The 16,231-nt window shown below is 36.2% G+C and overlaps 1 protein-coding gene across 18 annotated transcripts in view; it reads left to right on the forward strand.

The window, feature by feature from the left end:
- Positions 1-840: 840 nt before the first annotated feature.
- Positions 841-16,231, forward strand: part of LOC137239486 (protein madd-4-like) — a 207,645-nt gene continuing 192,254 nt past the window's right edge. For 8 of the 18 annotated variants that reach the window (XM_067764819.1, XM_067764834.1, XM_067764832.1 and 5 more), the window contains exons 1-2: positions 841-952; positions 4,176-4,533. The gene's annotated coding sequence lies outside the window, so the exon portion shown is untranslated. The other 10 variants (XM_067764828.1, XM_067764825.1, XM_067764826.1 and 7 more) reach the window with 10 other exon arrangements.

The raw sequence follows: 16,231 nt of genomic DNA on the forward strand, positions 1-16,231 counted from the left end.
AAAAATTATGTATTATATCACGGATCGATTCTTATCAACCTACGAGCATGTTTCAAGTCTTCGCTATGCTGGTGCCAGACCAGACATTGATAAGTGGCAATAGAATAGACATCTCCGCGGAAACTTTCTCCTCACTTCCGGTTCTCAATGCAGCTTGAATAACAACAAATATGGTTAGAAAATGATACCGAGTAAGACAAGCATCTGTGGACTGAAAGTAGCGTTTTTTCGAACGGACAATATTGTTTTATGAATTTCAAGTTCCGAACTTCTTCAAAAATCTGATCTCTAGAGTACTTCCTACCTATAAGGATCTTTAAGAATAAAATAAGAAAGTATACTGATTCATTTTCTTTCGTTGATTTTCTGTAAACCGTTCCAAAATACATCAAAATATGCTCACTAAGCTTTTCACTGTTCAGAAAGTTCGAAAATAATGAGATCTATATGATTTTTGTTATCGGCCTTCGGGAGCATGTCGGCTTCCACGTGATTTATAGCATCCCAATGTCGAGATTTAAAGATAAGTAACGTACTCAATGGCAAGAACTCATGTTGCTGCAACATGTTTACGCAACACATACATATGGCCTCAATAACTACTCAAGTGACCAAGTATGCGGAGTGAGCTCAAAGAAAGTCGCACCATTTCCAGCAGCACACTCAAACCACCAACTAGAGTAGTAAGCAAGCAGTGGGCTCTATTACAGCTGCGCTGCGCTGTCATGTAAGTGTGGTGAACTTCTGCTCGTATTCACTCAATTGCGAAGTGTTGTAAGCAAGTTCCTTACTAAGTGAAGGCATTTGAGACAAAAACGAGAAAGTTTAGTTTCGTTGTGACCGTCGTTGAATGTAGTTTAGCTTTTGAAAGCTGTGGTCGGGTACGCGTTTGTGTGTTGAATTTACATATGTATATATGTGCTTATACAACAGTTTAATTTGAATTTGAGAGGTGTGTAAATATGTTAAAAAAAAATTGAAGTGAATTTGGAAATAGTCGAAGCAAGTTTAATATGGTGCATAAAAAAGTAAACAAAACAAGTTCTCAGTACGGAGAAATAAAAAAAAATTTATTTTAGGTGGATGACCAAGATGTGAAAAGTGTAATCTAACTATTTTCAATACAAAATCCCAACATTGTTTAAGCTATTTCTTAGTTTAATTAAATTTTTGTGAATAACATTGCATACATTTGGGCTGACAAGCGCATATAAATAAATGAATAAAATAAAAGTAAAACACTCTAAAGCACAAACCGGCTTGTCTTGGCTTGTCTATGCACATGGCGCTACGTGAACACATGCACATGCATGATTGTGCATACTAACACTTTTAGCTGCATTTCAGTTACACGCGAAGTACCACTTGGCGTCTCAAGCCTTTACGTCTGGCCACTGTGTATTAGCTCGAGTTGTGTGTGCTGCGTCTAGCCGCGTGTCCTTGCGTCGCGTCGCATTGCCGTTATGTGTCTTTGCCACCGTGACCTGGCTGACGCATCCTTTGTTCGCATTTATTTATTGTCTTTACGCTGCATGTCAACTTAGCTCTCATACCCCGGAAGTGCAGGTGCATGCGGTGTTTAACGGAATGCAGAATTTTGGTTGGTTTTCATGATCTTAATTGCTCTAAATCAATTTTCTTAATTTAATCAAAAAAAAATGTTTGTTTAGCATTAAAAATTTTCGGATAAGATCAATAATAATTTTGTTGAAATGTGCACATTTTGGTTTTTATATAGAACAACACCACAAAGTGTGGTTTTGACACCAACATTTTTTTGTGTGATGAAAGCAGTGAGACTCATCCGAGGATTCTCACTGGACACTGCCCTCTAGCGTCGCATGCCCTTAAATTAGGCTTGGCCATTGATAGCAGATGTAGGAAGTGCGGGTTGGAGGAGAAAACGATAGAGCACGCTTTGTGCTCATAGTCTGCGCTTGCTAGGCTAAGACTTTAGCTTTAAGGAGTGATACAGCTTTCAGATCTAGAAGCAGCAAGTTGCATAGGTTCTACAAAGCTTTTAGTGTTTGACAATAGGACGGAGTCCTGGTTTTTGGTAGAGTCGTTAAATAAACTTCTGGTAACACTACGAACTCATTCAGTCTATGTGAGGTCCTCACGGACCGGCCAGTTCAATCTAATTTAACATTTTCTTAATTTATTTAATAATTTGGGAAAAATTTAAACAACGTGACATCAGGACGGACAAGGCAAATTGCTTCAAATAAATGTTTTCATACATTTGAAAAAGCAATATGGGCAATCCCCGATTATTAAAATCATACAAACAGTAAAAATTGGTTAATTCGTTGTAGTTCTATAAATAGAACGAAAACAGCAACAAAAACCAAAGTTTCTTTGAAAACCGCCGTACCAAGCATAGCTTTAACACATAATTGCATACGAAGTATGCAATGTGTAAAAGATTAAAATATGCAAAAAGAAGGCAATTGGGAAGAACTTTACAACAGGCATGACGTAGCTGAATGCGTTTACAACCATTTCAACTATCGTAGGAGTGCGAGTTCGACTCCCACTCCCGGGAGAAAAGGCTTTGAAGAGATTTACAAGGTATAATCGAAACAGCTGTCGCCTTGTCCGTCCTGATGTCACGTTGTTTAAATTTTTTCCAAATTATTAAATAAATTATAAAATTAAAAAAATTGCTTCAAATAAATGTTTTCATACATTTGAAAAAGCAATATGGGCAATCGCCGATTATTAAAATCATAACATTTTCTTGTTGGAAAAAAATTAGTACCCGTTTTTTTATTTCTATAAGTTTTAAAAAAGTTTTTTTATTTAAATTTTTTAAAAGTTTAATTGAAAATTTCTTAAATAAAATTTTTATTTTGTGTAACCTTTTTTTTTATTAAAAAAATCGTTTTATTGCAATTTTAATTACTAATTTTTTTTATTTTATAAATTGTTAAAGTAAGTTGTTGGTACATTTTTGAAGTTGTTGAATAAGACGTGTAAAATTTTTTATTTAAAAGGTTTTAAAAATAGAAATAAATCACTTGGTTTTTGTTATTACGGTTTTCATCTGTGAACTTTTTTCAAATTTCGTTTTTTAATTTGTATGTAATAGTAGAAAAAAAAAATTATTTTATTTACATTTCTGTTTTGTTTAACTTAAATATGCGTCCTTTTTTATTTTATTTTTTGATAAAAATTGGTTATTGAAAAAACTTGCATTCCAATTTTTGCTTTTAATAAATAATTAGCATATTTGATATTTATTTGATTACTTCATAATTTTTTTTTTTATCTAAGGAAAATATTTTTTAAATAATTTTGTTAAGTTTAGTATTTTTTCAAACTGTTTTTGTTGTGCTTAAACAAAATATTTTTTTTAAATGTTAAACAGCAAATACTTTGTTTAAAAAATCTGAAATTCTTAAATTTTTTTCTAAGCTTTTCAAATTAGTTATAAATTTAAGATATTTTTTCTATAAGATGTAAACTTTTCGTATTTAAAATATATTTTCCAATTTTTAATTTTTTATAATAAGAAACTGTCCAATGTTTTTGGTTGTCATGCGCCTAGTAGAAATACGTGCCTTTGCATGCCAACGGTAATTCACAAGTGCCTAGCAAATCCTCTGCAAGGCTAAATAACAAAAACAAAACAAACAGCAACGTCACTGCATTCATAAAGCCGCCATAAAGTCTACAGCAACGTGGCGCACGTGTCTTCTTAAATGCCAGGGTGTGTATGTATGTATGTGCATATTTTAGCATGCATGTGTTTGTGTACACGGGAAGTGAAAGCGGGAAAGAAGAGGAAGTGAAGTGCAGTGAAAGTGAATTTCTTCATTTAAATATACAAACATGCACAAATATGTGACTCGCATTGTAAATAGCAGCGGAGCAAAATGCAAATAAGAAAAAAATTGTAAAGAAGGATAAATAATACAACAACAAAAAGTACGTGCTTCTTACCTTCTATGCGTTTATTCATTTTCTAGCATGTGTAGCATGTAAACAAAAAAGTGCAATAAAGCAAGCTTACTTGAAATCAGGGAAGTAAGTGGAAATCCTAACACTACGGACTCATTCAATCTATGTGAGGTCCTCATGAACCGGCCAGTTAAACCTAAGTGGAAATCCTGCAAAGGGATTTATAAGTTTTTGTCTTCTATCTTCACTCGCAAACAATGAGAAAAGGAAAGTAAGAAAGTAAAAAAAGTTGCTAACTTAAGTTCGCTGACAGCAACAGTGCAATTGTAATATAAACGAGTGTTGAAAAAAAAATAATAAAACAAAAGAAAATCCTAAAAGAAATAGCAAACATACTACAAAAAAAAAATAAATAAAAAATAGAAATAAATAAAACACAAAGCTATATCAAACGTAAGCTATAAAAGTTGCGCAAAAGCGAAATGTCAAAAACTGTATAAGGTAGCAGTGTGAACCAAAAAGTAGTGCAAAAACACGTGTCAACAATTTTACGGTATCAGTACGTGAATTAAAATGAAAATAGATTAACCACTATTCGCTGGTTGTAACTTTTGATTATCTTTTGTTGATGTAAGTCTAAAAATCGTGCTTATAAGCTTTTAGATGATAAGCTAGGTTTAAGCATTTCTATTTCATACTAGCATACCCCGCAGACGTATTCATGCCTGAAAATTGGTTTGAATATATCCGAAAAGTGATCCTCGCTTCCCCTCCTCTCTCTATAACATTCTCGTTTACTTTATACTCAGCTGAGTAGAGCTCACAGAGTATATTAATTTTGTTTGCATAACGGCATAAACTAATCGAGATAGATATAGACTTCTATATATCAAAATAATCGGGGCGAAAAAAGAAATTCATTTAGCCATGTCCGTCCGTCTGTCCGTAAACACAATAACTTGAGTAAATTTTGAGGAATCTTATTGAAATTTGGTATGTAGTTTCCTGGGTACTCATCTCAGATCGCTATTTAAAATGAACGAAATCGGACTATAAGCACGCCCACTTTTTCGATATCGAAAATTTCGAAAAATGAAAAATTGCCATAATTCTATACCAAATACGAAAAAAGGGATGAAACATGGTGATTGGATTGGTTTTTTGACACAAAATATAACTTTGTAAAATGGGTGGGACACCTACCATACTAAGTAGAAGAAAATGAAAAAGTTCTGCAGGGCAAAATCAAAAGCCCTTGGAGTCATGGCAAGAATACTGTTCGTGGTATTACATACATATATAAATAAATTAGCGGTTCCCGACAAATGATGTTCTGGGTCACCCTGGTCCACATTTTGGTCGATATCACGAAAACGCCTTCACATATACAACTAAGGGCCACTCGCTTTTAAAACCCTCATTAATACCTTTAATTTGATATCCATATCGTACAAACACATTCTAGAGTCACCCCTGGTCCACCTTTATGGCGATATCTCGAAAAGGCGTCCACCTATAGAACTAGGGCCCACTCCCTTTTAAAGCAATAGTTACCACCTTTAATTTCAAATTTCAAAAAAAAAAAAACAAAATCTCGTACAAACATTCTTGAGTCACCCCTAGTCCACCTTTATGGCGATTTCTCGAAAAGGCGTCCACCTATCGAACTATGGCCCATTCTCTTTTAAAATACTCTTTAATACCTTCCATTTGATACCCATGTCATACAAACACATTCCCGGGTTACCCTAGTTTAATTTTCCTACATGGCGATTTTCCCTTATCCTTCTTTACTTGTTTTTTCCTACAAAAACTACAACAAGAAAGATAATTTTCGACGAACAGGTTGCTTTAAAATCAGAAGTGGCAAAATTAAAATTGTATGAGTTCTGCTGAGAAGCACGATCACTGCTCTAAGGCATGAACCGTGCTATGGTGATGTACAAGGTCTTTATGGCCATGCATAGATAGCGATATAACAAGGATCGGTATTGAACTAAAGAAATATTTAGTGAGAGAAGTGATAGAAAGTAATCTGGCGTGAGAGGTTAGTTGTCTCTTTATATCCTTGATTGCTAGTGTCAAGAACTGAAGAGAAAGGTACTCATTTGATTTGAACAGTACGTACTTGCTACGGTCTCGTACACATTCCATGACTATCTATCTTATTATCATCCCACGAACGCACTCTTATCCTTACCAAAATAATATAATTGAACGTGGCTACCATCCGGTAACAGTGTTTCGTAGCGTAGAGCAAAAACGTCGGGGTTGTTCAGAGATCTCTAAGTTTCGAAGACAGGCTAGAGGTCTTTAGGTTCTCTAACCACATACTTCTTCGTCTTATATTTTTTACGAACAACTTTTTCGAACTTTATCAGTCCCTCCGCCTACTTTCTGAAGGTATTTTTTGTTTTTTTTTTTTTTTGTTTTTTGAGTTTCGTGGAAGAAGAAAATGCCTTAACTATGCACTGATCGGAATATTTAAGCCTCATTGTTAGACACTCCGAGTGTAGGACTCCCTTCTTCCATGAAGGGCTATCCACTATAACCTAACCTCCCACGGCCCGCACAAGTCCCATCCCTGGGACCGCGTTTAGCATTACTTCGGGTACAGGTGCGCGCTTCGTGAGCTCCATGGCGTCTCTGACGCTAATGGGCTAGGCATTCGTCTTTTCGTTTACTGGTAAGTAATTGCCTCTCATATGTAGCTCTACTCGCTTCCGATCAGTTGTCGTATATTGCTTTTCTTTCCTCAGCGAGAAGAGGAACCTATTTGTATTTATTGTTGTTGCTTATATTGTTAGTTTTCAACTATTTTGTTGGGATATATTAATTTGGAAAACTTACCCCAGCAGTAAAACTTAGAATACCAACACTCGCTTCGCGCATTTTATTTTGCATGAATATGTTTTTTTGTTATAAACATCTTATTCCTTCTTTCCCTGTTCGCATTTGTTTTTATTTTATCACTATAACACTGATTTGTCTTTCGCGATTTCTTTGATTTTATTTTCTTTACCAATTCGAAGTTTCCAAAGTTTTAGCCACGCAAAATGAATTAAAACTTGTTAAGCTTGCGATGGTCGGTTTTCTGCTGAGGTGCTGGCAGTTTGCTATGATTTTTTTGTTTTGTCTTTTTGAAGTTGTTGTAAAATTTTCAAAAGATTCACGAACAACTTAAACTTTGTCGTAGACAAGATTGCGGAAATTTATATGTTGGTCTAATTAAAATGCAATGAGTCGGATGAGTATGAAATTGAGGTGAAATGAGTTTGATTGTTTTAAAAATTCTAAATAATAGAGGGAGTGAACAAAGTATGCGCCGCATGGGATATTACAACAAATTTGCTTTGAGAGATCATAAGGGTTTTATTTTATAAATTAAAAAAAAAAAGGTTACTTTGAACAAAAGCAATTTAGGTTGGGCTAGGTTTAGTAAACTGAACTTAAAAGTAGAGAAGGGAGAATTAAAAAGGCATTTGTAAAACGCGGACTGTGTATGAGTTGCATTAGACTAGACTTCCAGGGAATATAGTCCCTTTCTTATTCAATAAATCTTCTATATTTTCTAGATTTCAGAAGGTGCGACAACTGGGCTGCCACGTCCAGTAGCTTAGGGAGAGAATGTAAATGTTACTTTTGAATTAGGCAAAACGTCCCAGTCCAGCTTAATCTGTAAAAGGAGTCAAGTACGAATAGTGCATTGACTAAAATGTACCCCGGTATCGCTACGAAAAGTTTGAATCATATTTGCCGATATTGGCTCGTAATCATAGACGGTATAGATAGAAGCTGAGACGCTTTTTAGAGTGTTCGAGTTCCCCGGAAGATTTATGGCCCTGTCCGGGATGCCGGCGACGATTTTTGATGGAGGTATAACGATCAGCTCTATAAGCATAACGCTGATATGAAGATATGGCAACGAATAAAATACCAAAGGCTTCGTTGGCTAAGCAATGTTATTATGCGAACGGATGAAGACGGTCCGGCCAAGAAAGTATTTCAATCGACACCGCTGTTTGGAAGCAGAGAAGGAGGGGAGAGCTCCACTGAGTTGGGAGAGGCAGGTGGAGGAAGACTTGACCTCCTTTGAAGCTCCAAATTGGCGTCAGTTATCGCGAAACAACCAAGTCTAACAAGCCGTTAATCAAATACCGTTAAATATATTACATTGAAATTTGGCAGACTTATGAAGACTGAGTGAAGATAATCAAAATTAGTTAAACACCACGCCCACAACAGCGTTTCAAGTGCACAGCTGGGTATGTAATGTTCGGTTTCACTCGAATTTAGATTTTTTTATTTGTTAGTGAATTATTTTTGATTCTTAATTAAGTCACTGAATATTCCCTAACAAAAAAAATCTTCTCTTATTTATACATTCAGATTTTCGCTTTAATTAATTCGAATTTGCTACAATGGCATGGTAAGCCATGTCAATCAGGGCTTTATTAATTAACTAATTAACCTTATAAGTTATATGAGAATAATCCTCTACATTAAGAATGAGAGTTGATGCTATTGCTCAGCAGTGTTCGGATTATTACTATTAAAGTGTAGATTTGCATTTTTTCTTTTGTTAATTTTGCTTTTTTTCATGAGGAGCTGAGAGAAATTTAATTTTCCGTTCCGTGCTACAAAAACATAAAATCTACCACTAGTTTTGGCAATGTACCTTACTTTTCCAAATAACTATTCAAGGCCGAACACTGTTGGTCATCCCGAAATGCAGCCAACCATCATATCAAAGCAAACGAACAACGAGCCGAAGCAAACGATTCAGTGGACAACCCAACACACCAAATAGTGAATTTTAGTATGTACTTGTTTAGGTCAGAGTGCGACAACGTACGCATTTACAAGCAGTTGCACCTACAATAATCACACGTAAGTTGAATTAACATGCACGCGGGAAAATCGAATAATAGCAAGTGGTTTAATTAAATTATATCAGACGTTTTATATCTCGTGATTGTTATTGCTCGTCATCCGTCTGATTGTTGGACAGTTAAAGACAGCAACAATAAAAGAAAGCGTGTACTAATAATGAAAGCCACAACGCCAGGAGCAATAGATTATCATGCTGACGAGCAATAAAAATATGCAAACGAGGTGAATGGCAATTTTTGCACTAAAAACGTGCGGTAAAATAAATGAAGATTGATGGACAGCAAATAATGTTGCAAAAGCCAGTTTCGCTGACTTTGATTGCGTTCTAGTAATTATTACTGCATCCAAATCGTTTTATTCATGTGTCATACATAGATTCATATCTATTTTTCTTTAACTAATCTGCAAATGCAAATTTTAAATAGAGTAGGGTCTCCAGATTTCCTACGAATGTGGAAGATAGCAGTGGTACGATGATCTAGGATGATGGTACATTCAAGAGCTCCCTAGAGCTTCAGTAAACTATTCCGCGTTCACCTACATGTCGTGTAAGCGCAGTGATAACGATTCAATAAAGCAAACAGTCAATCTGCTTTAGCTTGTAATTCAAGCAGTAAACATCTCATGCGTGAGTCCTATGCTGAAACATTATCCATGTAAACACATACTAACACAAAAATTGTTGCGTTTGTACTCGAAGCTCTGCCGTCTGATTGCACCACTGATCTAGCTATATCAAACCGTACCCACGACATTTAGTATAGTAAGGAATACATATTCAACCTTCCTAAGGTTATTCCTGTCAATCGGCAGCAAAAGCCTTGGGCCTTTTATTCAAAGGTGACTCCTCTGGTTTCTATGTTGTTGTTGTTGTAGCAATGCTTCGCCCCATCCAATACTTGCGACCGATCACAAATTGTCATAAATATCCTCTAACGGGAGATGGGGACACATTACAAGCAGGACATATGTTTTTTATATCGGGGTTGATTCTGGAACGTAAGAGTTTAACCTGTTCTATAGAAATTTTCGCTTCGTTTCAAAGCCAAGCGAGACTCTGTATTGCTTCTATTGTTTGTACTCGAAGCTCTGCCGGTGTTGTGCACCACTGAATACTCATTGCATTCCTATTATCGCTAAAATATGGTTGTTTGATTGGTTGCTGTGCTGACCGGCCCTAATAGCACTGTAGATGCCAATTTGTTATCATGTTTATTAAATTACTGTAAAATGAAATTTTTTTTACTCGAATCTTTTGATAAGCTCAATAAACCTGTTGATGTGCTTCGTGGAAAATTCAAATTCCGCTCTTAGATCGGACAGAACGAAACAGCGTACAAAATCGTTACTGATATTCATTCGCCAGGGCTCGACATTCCCAGGGGAAGTCGGTGAAAGTTTTCTTGCAACATTCTTGCCCAGTGTCCTGTAATTGTGGTTGTGCTTGCCTAAATAGTTTTGCTAAGTAATAAGTAATAATTTTTAATAGCGGTTTCCATGAGGTATTTTTATTGATGTAAGTGGTCGATGCACCGCGACTCTGCCTCTGTGCTGTCTAACGATGCACTGCCCTTTGCTATTTCATCCGCGTTTTCGTTGCCGTCAATATTCCTTAGACCCGGTGCCCACTGAAGGCCTTGGACGACGTAAATGGTGCATCCAACGCCATGAGCGCTGCTTGGATGTCTAAGCATATCTCTCGACCGATTGCAAAATTTCTAGAAGCTCCGCTTGAAAGATGCTAGCGGAGTTTGGAATGCGGCTGGAGAGTGTGTCTTTTAGCTGTTCGGAAAAGGCCCCTGCGGCAACACCGCAGTCCGTTTTGGACCCGTCAGTGTAAAGTAACACCCTTCTTACATGCCATGTCGGCCGACCAATAAAGTTCTTGTTAAAGTTCAATACAGGCGAAAGATAATCTGTTGTCGAATTAACGTCGGCAAGCCTTCTTTGGATTCCACTGTGGCTATACTCCTTCTCTTTCCAGCATCTATACTCTTTAAGTCTAATGGCAGAGATAGTAACTGTAATGCGTATGTAGATGTTCAGTGAGAATTGGTTAAGGGCATGGCCTAAGGGTTCCTTTTATCCCTGCATAGGCTTATTCTACTTTGTTTAGTTATTTAATGTTGTATCGCTCCGTACAACAGAATGGGCCTTATGACCGCTGTGTAAAGCCACATCGGAAGTTTTGTTTTAAGACCACAATTTCTGCTATTATTCTCTTGCACTAGAAATTATCGAAGTGCGTCTTCTCTACTCTTCTTTCAATACTGAATTTCGAGTGTAGCTTGTTGTCTATTTCGATTGCAAGGTACTTAACCCTCGTTGAGATTCTGTCTTACTTGGGCTAACATTTAAACCGCTTGATGCCGCGCAGGTATATACATAGCTTCCTAAGCACACCCTGTAGAAATTCGCTTAAAGTTGTGGGACAAGCTCGAGGCGCACATTAAGAAGAAGAAATATGTGCTAAAATTAATACATTTTCTATTTACTGATTGTAACACTTTTGATTAGATAACAAGTATAATAAATAACTCATATCTGCTATCGTTAATTTCATAAACAAGCAACTCATACATTCCCTGTAACCTTCATAATACAGACCGTTCAGTTAATAAAAAATTTATTACTCTAATCAATGATGCGTGCAGCAACGCAAAAATTGCTAGTAATTAATTTTGTTTATTTCTCATTAGTTGGCAATTGCAACATGTATCAAGGGCCAGCCAAGAAGTCAGCAACATGCAACATGTATTTATGAGTCAACACACAAACAATTTATTGAAAACATAAACATCGAGTGTGTGAACAAATTCATGGTAGCGAAACAATTAGTTATGGGGCGAGAAAAGTTGTTGCCTTGTATGTGAGAGTGCCTGATTACGTATACATGTGTATATGTATGTTAATGTGTCCGCTATGTTCACTTAATTCCAATTCGTTATGCTTAAGTGCAATTATTGTTTGTACAACAAAAACAATGTTCATCAACTTATTGGCATAGTCCCATACTTACATACGAACATACAAACATTAGCTTTATTGTTCAACTAATCGCCTTTGAACGACTGTTGCACCCGACCAGGTGGCACCCACGAAGGCATCCACCCACTTGTTCAAATATGCAACTACGAGTATCTATGTGTACTTTACCCATGTTGCCCAACCACTTCAAGCAATTTGTATGTTGCGCTTGAAGTATCAAAGAGCTTAGTTAAAGTTTATGCGATGGAAAAATTTGATAAAAGTTAATTTACTGAGAGAGAGTAAGGAACGATGAAGGCAGAGAGGCATAGAGGGAGTGTTGAAAACAATCTAACAATGTGTTAATAACTAAATCACTGTGAATTTAATTAACTAACAAAAGCAAAAACAACAACCAACAAGTGTCGCAAGTTATGCCGAAATGCACAGTATGACAATTTCAGCTGCGGAGTGAATAGCCTTCAACGATCTCTCGTTAGCCTCCACTGTTTTTTTTCGGTCCACTGATTTTCCTAGAGGTAAACAGAAGCCTTATTGCCACGTGTTTTTTGCACTAAATTTCATTATTAAAAATAATAAAAACAAGTAAGGAAGGCTAAGTTCGGGTGTAACCGAACATTACATACTCAGCTGAGAGCTTTGGAGACAAATGTTGGAGTTGAATGTTGACATAATTTACTTATATACTGTAAAGATATTCAATTTTTTGTTGAAAATTGCTCATTTTTATTTAGAACACATAGGAACAACTATAAAAGATTAAAAATTAATAATCGGTTTTGAGAGGTTTCAACATCAATGAGCGAATGCTTCTTTATTCAAATATTGTCAGCTTATTTATACTAAATTATTCTAAACATATTCTCACATACATTTAAGCATACATACTTACATACATATTTACCTTAAGCATACATACCTACATACAACTCGACACAAAATATGTACCTACACACCTGTGTTGAGCTGTGACTTCTGTGGGAAATGCAATGTCCGCAAATTTGCCGGAATGCAAATTTGGTTTGGTTGTGTGTTGTACACACACCTGTATTAAATCGTGTGAATGGCTATGTCAGCAGCAATTATCAGATGCCTTTTTTTGTGTTGATGACAATTTAGACTCTTTTTGTTACAGGGTAGCATATTAACTGATTTAAATATTTGACATTGAAATTGTTGGCTGTGTACACTACACAACGTTCCTGCCAAATTTCATCATGATATCTTCAAGGACTGCCAAATTAAAGTTTGAAAAACTTTTAAATTACCTTCTTTTAAAAGTGGGCGGTGCCAAGCCCATTGTCCAAAATTTCACTAATTTTCTATTCTGCGTCAGAAGGTCAACCCACCTACCAAGTTTCATCGCTTTATCCGTCTTTGGCAATGAATTATAGCACTTTTTCGGTTTTTCGATATCGATCGGTGTCGTTATAGTCCGATTTCGTTCGTTTTAAATAGCGATCTGAGATGAATGGCCGGGAACTTACATACCCAATTTCATTAAGATACCTCAAAATGTACTCAAATTATCGTGTTTACGGACAGACGGACGGACGTGGCTAAATGAATTTCTTTTTTCGCCGGGTCCATTTTGATATATAGAATTCTATATCTATCTCGGTTAGTTTGTGCGGTTACTGGGCACCGTTATGCAAACAACAATAATATACTCTGTGAGCTCTGCTCAGCTGAGCCATACGTGTTGAGCCATACTGAAGAAGTTAATGTTGTCTCTTGGGTCAGTAAGTCTCTGCAGTGTTTCAAGTATGAAGAAGGATAGGCTTATTGGCCTGTAGTCTTTGGCTTCTGATTGGTTTAGTTTCATAAGCTTTGGGAATGAACACCACTCTGTACTCTTCTCCAGGCTTCGGGAACATCTTGCATCTTGTAGGCATCTTGAAATGATGCCATGTAAATTGAGTACAAATTTGTTTCCCTCGGTTTGCTACGTGGCCGTTGTCACTCCTTCCCGTCTCGCCGATTTGAAGGCTTTGAAATATTGATTATATAAAAACGAGGCATGGTTATCGGTGTATACGCCTACTTTTTATGTAAAAATTTTTTTCTTGATTAAAATTTTGATACCTAATTCTTCAAATTTGGCATGGCACCATAACCCCCTAATCACGCACACTCACACACAACTGTATAGCGATTAAACAAGCAAAACCCAAAATATTATTCGAGGAAGTGAAGCTTGTTTGAGGGTAATAGAGCTTTTGTAATGTCTGTGTGAGACTGTATGTAAGAAAACTCAATAAAGCTCTACACGCGTGTACTAATTTGCTCATCTCTGCTTTAGATGATTCAAGTGCCTTTCTGCTAGCTACTATTACAGTGATGTTTTGTCGTTCTTTAAAACAGCACACTGTACATCGTTTAACAGCTCTAACACCCACACACAGACGCGTTCGCAAAAAGTTAAAATTCAATGAAATAGAAAATCACGCATATGAAATTTTCCTAAAGGAGGTAAAAAAAGTGGAAATAAGAAGAACAACCGGCTTAAATAGCTTATAAAAATGCAACTGCAGCATCAAAAGAAAATAAAACAAACTTGTAAATTCTGTCTTGTGACAGCAACAACAAAAAGTAATAGCGTGATGCAAAAAAGTGAAAATTAAAATAAGTAAAAGTTAGCGCAGCAAGTAACACAGTCAGAGTAAGGGCATACAAACAAATATACGTGAAATATGTACGCTTATATAAGAAGCTCCTGAGGTGGCTAAGGAATGTGGCAAATACTTATTGTAGACACACATGCAACATTTGCATAAGAAATTATATGTATGACTGTACATTAGACAGGGTCGGAAAAAGGTTACAAAAGTTCAGCCCTGCATATGAAAAGTTACTGGGAACAATTAATTTTTTGATTCCTATAAAAACGACTGAAATTGTATTTATACCCAGCTGTACTTATATACATGGTATTTTAACTTCAATTGGATAACTGTGGTTTGCAATATAAACTCAACCCAATTTGCCGATTTCGAAATTATCGAAAAATTAAAAAAAGGAAAAATATACAAAAAAAACCGATAAAGTTATCAAACTTGGCTAACATTCTGTAATTCGGCAGTAAAGTGATTACCATTGGTATATAAACTGAAAATTAATAGAATCGGCTGATGACCATGGCCATTTAGAATGTTTGGCCTGAGTCTAATGTTAACAAAAATGTGATAATCTTCAGGTTATATAACAAAATTAAACTGATATTACACGTTAGCGATGGTTTAATGTATGAAAGTAAAAGAATTAAAAAATAATTGAAAATGGGCGTGGCACGACCCCTTTTTATAATACTACTAGAAGACCCGGCAGACGTTGTCCTCCCTAAATTTGGCCTATCTGCATACATTTTAATAAGCTTTTTCCGTCTGACTGCCCTCCCCACTCTTCACCCCCTCCGTCTTTTCGCTTCATCTATCTCCATCTTCGTCTCATTCTATCTCTTTCTCAATCTCCTTCTCTCTTTTCCCTTCTCTCAATTCCTTCTCATTCTTCTGCATCCCTTTTTGCCTGTCCCAGAGGGTGGTATGTATTTTATTCCAGTCCCAGTCCGTCTCTGGATAATTTATTACTCTGTACCAAAGCACTCATCAACAGCTTTCATTTGATATCCATATTATATAAACACATTCGGGGGTACCCGGTTCCACGTTTGAACAAAATCGACCGACGCATCTCTTCAAACACCGGCGACCAACTAACACACATTTTAGCCTTTCCTTTTATATATATAGGTTTTTATTTTTCACACTTCACCATAATATTAGAACGAAATGCAGATTTTCGTTGCTTTTGAAATTCGGCTTAAAAATTCCACATGGAACAACTAAAGACTATCCTGTATTAAAAAAAATGTCATAGTACCTCTAAATCGCGTTCCCCCTCAGAAACCCGCCCCCTTTCGGCGGGCCTGGTGTTGTGCTATACTTGATATCATTCGCTATAATATTTTTTATTGATAAGCAGGCTGTTTAATTAAACACCAAGCAATTACACGGAAATATATCCCCACCACCTGAAAATATGAGTGCCACTGCGCATACGTAACATTTTAATATTACGTATAAAAAAAAAAAATAATAATATTGCGACTATAAACTGAGATATAACCTATTCTATATTTCAAGTTAGATCAAACTACACACGGGGTGCAAAACAAATTCAAAATCGGTTCAGTAGTTTAGGAGTCCATTGGCCTCAAACCTGTGACGCGTGTTTTTTATACTCAGTTGAGCAGAGCTCACAGAGTATATTAAGTTTGATTGGATAACGGTTGGTTGTACATATATAAAGGAATCGAGATAGATATAGACTTCCATATATCAAAATAATCAGGATCGAAAAAAAATTTGATTGAGCCATGTCCGTCCGTCCGTCCGTCCGTCCGTCCGTCCGTCCGTTAACACGATAACTTGAGTAAATTTTGAGGTAT

Source organism: Eurosta solidaginis, chromosome 2, assembly GCF_040869045.1.
Source record: "Eurosta solidaginis isolate ZX-2024a chromosome 2, ASM4086904v1, whole genome shotgun sequence".
Taxonomy (NCBI): domain Eukaryota; kingdom Metazoa; phylum Arthropoda; class Insecta; order Diptera; family Tephritidae; genus Eurosta; species Eurosta solidaginis.